Raw genomic sequence first — 7,960 nt, forward strand, 5'->3', positions numbered from 1 at the left:
TTTTTTGATTTTTAAAAATCTGTGTATTGGCTTAAGTGATTTACTTCCCTGTTGTGATTTTCTCTTTCCTATAGATTCTTGTTTCTTTTCTACTAAGAGAAGACCTTTCAATATTTCTTTTAGGATAGATTTAGTATTTCTTTAGCTTTTGTTTATCTGAGAAATTATTTCTCTTCCTGTTCTAAATGGTAATTTTGCTGGGTAGAATATCCTAGGTTGCAAGTTTTTCCCTTTCAGGACTTTGAATATATCTTTCAACTCCCTTCTGGCCTGCAAATTTCTGTAGAGAAATCAGCTGATAGACTTACCAGAGTTCCCTTGCAATTAACTCTGCTTTTTCTTGCTTCCTTTAGAATCCTCTCTTTAACTTTTTGCCATTTTAATTGTGATACGTCTAGATCTGTTTGGGTTCATCTTGTTTGGCCCCTCTGCTTCTTCATTTTACTTATATTTTTCTGACTCTTTGAATTTAGGAGTAAGAGCACTGTTACTTCTAGAGAAGTAACTCTTTGAAGGGAAGAGTGGTTCCTGTACCTGGATATCTGTTTCCTTTTTAGGCTTGGGAAGTTTTCAGCCATAATTTCTTCAAATGCATTTTTGCTCCCCATTTCTCTTCTCCTCTGAAATCCCTGTTATGTGTAGATTGGGATACTTTATATTATCTCATGCTTGCTTTCATTTTTCTTAATTTATCTTTCTGTTTGCTGTTCTGATTGGGTGATTTCTGTTGTTTTGTCTTTCAGAGCACTTATCCATTCTTCTGCTTTATCCAGTTTGCTATTTGTTGTCTTTAACTCCGATTTTATCTCTGCAAATGAGTTTTCTAATATCAGTTGACTCCTCTTTATAGTTGCTTGTTTCTCTTTACAGTAATTTGCAATTCTATCTATAGCCTTTCTTAATTCCTTCAATACTTTCATTGCTCCTTTTTGAACTCATAATCTGATATACCAGAGAAGTTTGTTTCATTGTTTGTTCTTTGAAGGGAATTTTCTTCCCTTCAAAAAGTTACTTCCCTAGAAGTAAAAGTGCTCTTACTCCTAAATTCAAAGAGTCAGAAAAATATAAGTAAAATTAAGAAGCAGTCAAGAGAATCAAGAGAATTAAAAAAATCAATTTTTAAAAAATTTTGATCAAAAAATCAAGAGAATTCTCTTCAAATAACAGTTATCTATTGTGCTCTTGTGGGCTTCCCAGATGGCACTAGTGGCAAAGAATCTGCCTGCCAATGCAAGAGATGTGAGAGATGCTGGTTCAACCCCTGGGTTGGGAAGATCCCTTGGAGAAGGAAATGGCAACCCACTCCAGTATTCTTGCCTGGAAAATCCCGTGGACAGAGGAGCCTGGTTGGCTACAGTGCAAGGGATTGCAGAGTCAGACACGACTGAGCTCAAGCAGGCACGTGTGCATACACAAACACACACACACACACTGTGCCCTTGAAGAACTGTTTTTACATGGAGGGTGTCTCTGTGTGACCTGCATGAGTATAGTAATTTTGGTGTGAGGACTGTGTTTTTTGTTTTTGTTTTGTATGGATACCTGCTATATCGTTCCTCAGTGTGTGCTGGCTGTTATCCTCTTGATAGTATATCTAATAGAAGTCTATTACATTTGAAAGGAATCATATTAACAGGTCTTGGAATAGCCAGTACCCCTTTCCATTTGGCCTTTCAGTAACCAGAGAGGAAGTGTTGCATGTGCTAGAAGTAGGAACCAGGCACACGTGCCTGCTTGAGCTCAGTCGTGTCCGACTCTGCAATCCCATGCACTGTAGCCAACCAGACTCCTCTGTCCCTTATCTAGCAATCCCTGAATTATTGGGCAGAGTCCTTCAAGTTCCTCTGGTGTTAAATAATCTTGGGGAATCTTAGGGAGGGACATGGATAGATCTGTGTTTACCTACTATAGCACTCTATTATGGGGTTCTGCACCACACAAATGCCAGATAATAGTGGAATTCCTTGTCAACAAAGAGGAGAAATTCTTTCTACTAATTGCCTTCAGTTTACTTCAGTTCAGTCACTCAGTCGTGTCCGACTCCTTGTGACCGCATGAACCGCAGCACGCCAGGACTCCATGTCCATCACCAACTCCCAGAATCCACCCAAACCCATGTCCATCGAGTCGGTGTTGCCATCCAACCATCTCATCCTCTGTCATCCCCTTCTCCTCCTGCCCTCAATCTTTCCCATCATCAGGGTCTTTTCCAGTGAGTCAGCTCTTCACATGAGGTGGCCAAAGTATTGGAGTTTCAGCCTCAACATCAGTCCTTCCAATGAACACCCAGGACTGATCTCCTTTAGCATGGACTGCCTTCAGTTCAGAACTAATTGCCTTAAGTTTTCTATAAGATAGGTACTAGGTCAAAGATGACAGAGAAACTTAGGGAAGTCAGCAAACTTAGGAAGCCATTAGAGGAAACAGGTGTGAAGGGAATGAACAGGAGACTTGTGAAAGAAGTCCTTCAGGATCACAAGGAAGTTTAACCCCATTTCATGAAGTTGTTGAGGTAGCTGTTCTAAGAAGGAAATTGTATTGGGCCTGAAGGGATCCTTTAAAGATAATGGGGGACTGGGAGGCAAATTATCAAAGCCCACCATGGACAAAATTTGGTGACTTTGAGAAAGAAGCTGGGGAATGAAGCAGTGTTAAGGGTGAAATATGTCACTGAAATATTGATAAGAATTATAGTAGGATGCCCTTCAACTCACATGGGTAACATCACTGTGAATTTATTGGGAATTCAGGGTATGGAAAGACTGCTCCCTCAGACCCGAGTTAGTATTCCTCCTGTGAAGAGACTTTTTGGGTCTTTTCTTTCTTTCTGAGGAATGGACATTCTCAAACCCAATGGGATTTTTCTTTACAGTACTAGTAGGTATCTTGGTCAATGGAGGCCAGTTTTGGGGATCCTTTAAGTTTAAAATAATTTAGTGGTGTATCTTCTAATCTTTCTTTTAGAGATATTACTATCACACTGTTGAGGTACTGTGTGAAGTTCAGACATGTCCGCATTTTATTTTTAATTGGATAATAATTGCTTTACAGTGTTCTGTTGGTTTCTGCCATACAGCAACATGAATCATTCATAAGTTTACATATATCCCCTTCATCTAGTCAGCACTTTAAACATAGACTTTTTTTGGTTGAGTCATAAAGCTTAAGTCTTAGACCATGTAGAAAACCATGGCTAGAGCACAAGCTATATGGTAAATGCAAGCTTTCACTACTCTTTCAAAGTGGTTTCTAATTGTTGATGATAACTTGCCACAATTTCATCCTTTAATTGTTTACAATTTTGAATGCATGACCAATCAATTTTAATAGCATAAAACTCAGAATGTTTTATAATAATTCTTTAAAACTCCCTTACTCTCTGACTGGGCTCTGCAATGGTTTGAGATCTCTTAAGGTCTTCCAAAATAATTGTCCCTTTAGTTTTCTTTAACCATAGAAAGTCTCCTCTACAAATAAATGGGTAAATTGACATGTTAAGGGAATCTCAGACAGTAAGCATCCAATATCTCCTGAATTGTTCAGCAAATTTCTCTCTTTTTCTTTGGGACTCAGGGAAATCTTCAGTCATGGAATTTGATTGAAGATTAAATTTCAAATGTTACTTTCTCAGTTTGGTTCTGTTTGGAACTGGATTTAGCATCATCTACTAAGATCCCCAGAGAAAGGAATGGCTATTCACTCCAGTATTCTTACCTGGAGAATCCCATGGACAAAGGAGCCTGGAGGGCTATAGTCCATGGGGTTGCAAAGAGTTGGACATGACTGAGAGACTAATACACACAGAAGGTATAGATCCAATATATTTATCTTTGAAAATTTAGTCACTCAGTTGTATTCAACTCTTTGTGACCTCATGGACTGTAGCCCCCAGGCTCCTGTGTCCATGAAATTCTTCAGGATAGAATACTGGAGTGGATAACCATTCCCTTCTTCAGAGGATCTTCCCAACCCAGGGATTGAACCCAGGTCTACAGCATTGCAGGCAGATTCTTTACCATCTAAGTCACCAGGGTAGCTTCAAAATAGCAATCTGAGAGGGGAAGGAATAGGGAGAGTAGAGAGAGGAGTATGGAGCGACTGGAGCTCGGGGTGTAAGGTGTGTTTTTTGGGAAGGCCAAGAAAGGCTTGGGGTCTGAAGGCATGATCTTGCAACCCTTTTGTTTCAGCATTTCTCTAAGATAAAAGTAGTCTGCAGGGATTCAAGAATGGGGTGTTCAGTCAACTGAGAAGTTCTCATTTTCTAGATCATAGAAATCTGTAATTTTAATAGTTTCAAGATTATACACATATAGTTAAGAATCAAAAGTCTGTCCTTATTGTGCTATCATCTAGAACACAGGATTAGGAGTTGAACTCACTAACACATCTCCTAACAATTAGTCAGGAATGAAAACATAGTATTAACAGGTTTATAACTGGAGCACAAGGTTATAGTTCTGGGTGTACAATGATGAATCTGATCTTATATGAGCTGCAGCATCAGACTGTAATAGGAACATTATACTAACACATGTTAAAATGGTAAGGAAGACTTATTCAAGATTATTGCAATAAGGGTCAAGGCTTTTGCAATAGAGAAAAAAGACTGAGCTCAGTTCCAGATATAGCAAAGCCAGCTGGGAATATATAGCTGAAAAGTAGAGTTAGATGGTCAGAGGAAAAGAAATTGCTAAAAGACAAAGTTAGGGAAATTCTTGCTAAATTGGTTTAATAGTATTCTTGTTAGAACAGGACAAGGACTTAGACACTAACAGTCTTGGTCAATTTGGGGTGATATAACAAAAATACTATGGACTGGATGGCTTCAGTTCAGTTCAGTTCAGTTCAGTCGCTCAGTCGTGTCTGACTCTTTGCGACCCCATGAACTGCAGCACGCCAGCCCTCCCTGTCCATCACCAACTCCCGGAGTTTACCCAAACTCATGTCCATTGAGTTGGTGATGCCATCCAGACATCTCATCCTCTGTCTTCCCCTTCTCCTCCTGCCCTCAATCTTTCCCAGCATCAGGGTGTTTTCCAATGAGTCAGCTCTTTGCATCAGGTGGCCAAAATATTGGAGTTTCAGCTTCAACATCAGTCTTACCAATGAACACCCCAGACTGATCTCCTTCAAAATGGACTGGTTGGATCTCCTTGCAGTCCAAGGAACTCTCAAGAGTCTTCTCCAACACCACAGTTCAAAAGCATCAATTCTTCTGCACTCAGCTTTCTTTAGAGTCCAACTCTCTCATCCATACATGACTACTGGAAAAACCATAGACTGGAAGTTTAAATAACAAAAATTGCTTTCTCACAACTCTGAAGGCTGGAAAGTACAGACTCAAAGTGCTATGTCTGGTGAGAGTGTGATTTGTAGTTTGTAGATATCTATTTTTTCATTGTATCCTCATGTGAGAGAAAGCAACAAGATCCTATGTTTTGTTCTGTTTCTATTAGGGCATAAGTCCATTCATGAAGGTTCCACTCTATGATCTGATTACTTCCAAAAAAAAAAAAAAAAAACAACAAAAACAAAACAAAAACCAAAAAACCCTCCAATTACTATCACATTAGAAATTTAGGCTTTAGCATATGAATTTGGGGGAGACACAAACAAAATCCAGAGCATTCTATCCCTGACCTCTCCTAATTATTATTCTTTTCACAAGCAAAATATATTAATTCTATCCCAACAGTCTCAAAGGCCTTAACACATTCCAGAATCAACTTTAAAATCTAAAGTCTGGAGTCTTACTGACGTATCATCTAAATCAGATATGGGTGGGAATTAGGGTAAAAATAGTTCTGAGGCAAAATTCTCCAGCTGTGAACCTTTAAATCAGACAAGTTATTTGCCTCCAAAATACAATGGCGGGGCATGGACAAATAACATAAGGACACACATTCCAATCCAAAGGAAAAAAGTAGAAAGAAAGAAGGAAGGTGTGAATGTCTCAAGCAAGCATAAATCCTAGCAAGGCAAGGATTCTATATCTGAAGGCATGAGAATAATTCTTTTTTTCTCAATGCACTGCCTTCTGCATTTATTCAGGCAAGATCCTGCCCCAGGACTCACTGAGTCATCATCCCTGCCTCCACTGTTCTGCCTGGTGAAAATTATGTGGTTCTGCCTGGTGAAAATTACATACAGGCTCATGAAGATCATGAACCTGCAGCTCTGTGGCGTGGAGCTCATTCTGCCACAGATTCTCTCCTGGGCATTTTCCCCAACCCTGGAAATCAAAATAAAGGTAGCTCTGCACCCCTACTTCACATGTCCACACACTCTGTGGTGGAAGTGGCAGCCCTGATGATCTCTGAATTGCATTTGGGGTTCTTCCCTTGTCTTAAAGGATAGTGCATATTAGCAGAAGAATAGGTCCAGTTCTCTTGAGTCTAAGAAGTCCAACCGTCTTTCTTCATTTCGTCCCATTTCTCTATTTCCTGTAGTTCCAGCTGGCAGTGCTTCTGTGGGTATAGTCTCATCTCTATTTTTGCCTTTTTTGAGATGGCTAATTAAATTTATGATTCACACCACACTGATTTCCTTGTTGAATGGTACATCTGCCACCACATCCTTACTGTTCTGTAGTGGACACTTTCTTATATTATGTAGTATGGTAGCTTGAGAATTTTTGAAATCTTTGCATTCTGGTTTCTCTTTCCTTAACAATTGCATCTTCATGACTTTCTTTCTTCTCACATTTCACTATGAACAGTTAGAAGGAACCAAGCCTCTCTCTCAATAATTTTCTCAGAAATCTCCTCAGTTAACTATCCAGTTTCACCTACCTTCTACCACATACTAGAATACGAACAAATTGAGGGAGTTAATTTTTGTCACTTCATAAAAAGGATTATCTTTCCTCCAGATCTGAATAGCATGCTGACCATTTCTGTCTGAGTTTTCACCAGAAATCACCTTTCTAGTTCTCTTCATGGCAATATTAGTTTTCACTTGTATTTGCTCAAAACTATCTCGCCTCTACCCATTCAGTTCAGTTCAGTTCAGTTCAGTTGCTCAGTCATGTCCGACTCTTTGCGACCCCATGAATTACAGCACACCAGGCCTCCCTATCCATCACCAGCTTCCGGAGTTTACCCAAACTCATGGTCTGTCGAGTTGGTGATGCCATCCAGCCATCTCATCCTCTGTTGTCCCCTTCTCCTCCTGCCCTCAATCTCTCTCAGCATCAGAGTCTCTTCCAATGAGTAAACTCTTTGCATGAGGTGGCCAAAGTATTGGAGTTTCAGCTTTAGCATCAGTCCTTCCAAAGAACACCCAGGACTGATGTCCTTCAGAATGGACTGGTTGGATCTCCTTGCTTCAAGGGACTCTCATGAGTCTTCTCCAACACCACAGTTCAAAAGCATCAATTCTTCAGTGCTCTGCTTTCTTCACAGTCCAACTCTCACATCCATACAGGACCACTGGAAGAACCATAGCCTTGACTAGATGGACCTTTGTTGGCAAAGTAATGTCTCTGTTTTTTAATATGCTATCTAGGTTGGTCATAACTTTCCTTCCAAGGAGTAAGCGTCTTTTAATTTCATGGCTGCAATCACTATCTGCAGTGATTTTGGAGCCCCCCAAAATAAAGTCTGACACTGTTTCTACTGTTTCCCCATCTATTTCCCATGAAGTGATGGGACCAGATGCCATGATCTTCGTTTTCTGAATGTTGAGCTTTAAGCCAACCTTTTCACTCTCCTCTTTCACTTTCATGAAGAGGCTTTTTAGTTCCTCTTCACTTTCTGCCATAAGGGTGGTGTCATCTGCATATCTGAGGTTATTGATATTTCTCCCAGCAATCTTGATTCCAGCTTGTGCTTCTTCCAGCCCAGCGTTTCTCATGATGTACTCTGCATAGAAGTTAAATAAGTACCCTAATGTTCATTGCTGCACTGTTTATAACAGCCAGGATATGTGAGATGAGTGCAATTGTGCCATTTCCTTCTCC

This window comes from Oryx dammah, unplaced genomic scaffold (assembly GCF_014754425.2).
Source record: "Oryx dammah isolate SB20612 unplaced genomic scaffold, SCBI_Odam_1.1 HiC_scaffold_28, whole genome shotgun sequence".
In the NCBI taxonomy this organism is placed as follows: Eukaryota; Metazoa; Chordata; class Mammalia; order Artiodactyla; family Bovidae; genus Oryx; species Oryx dammah.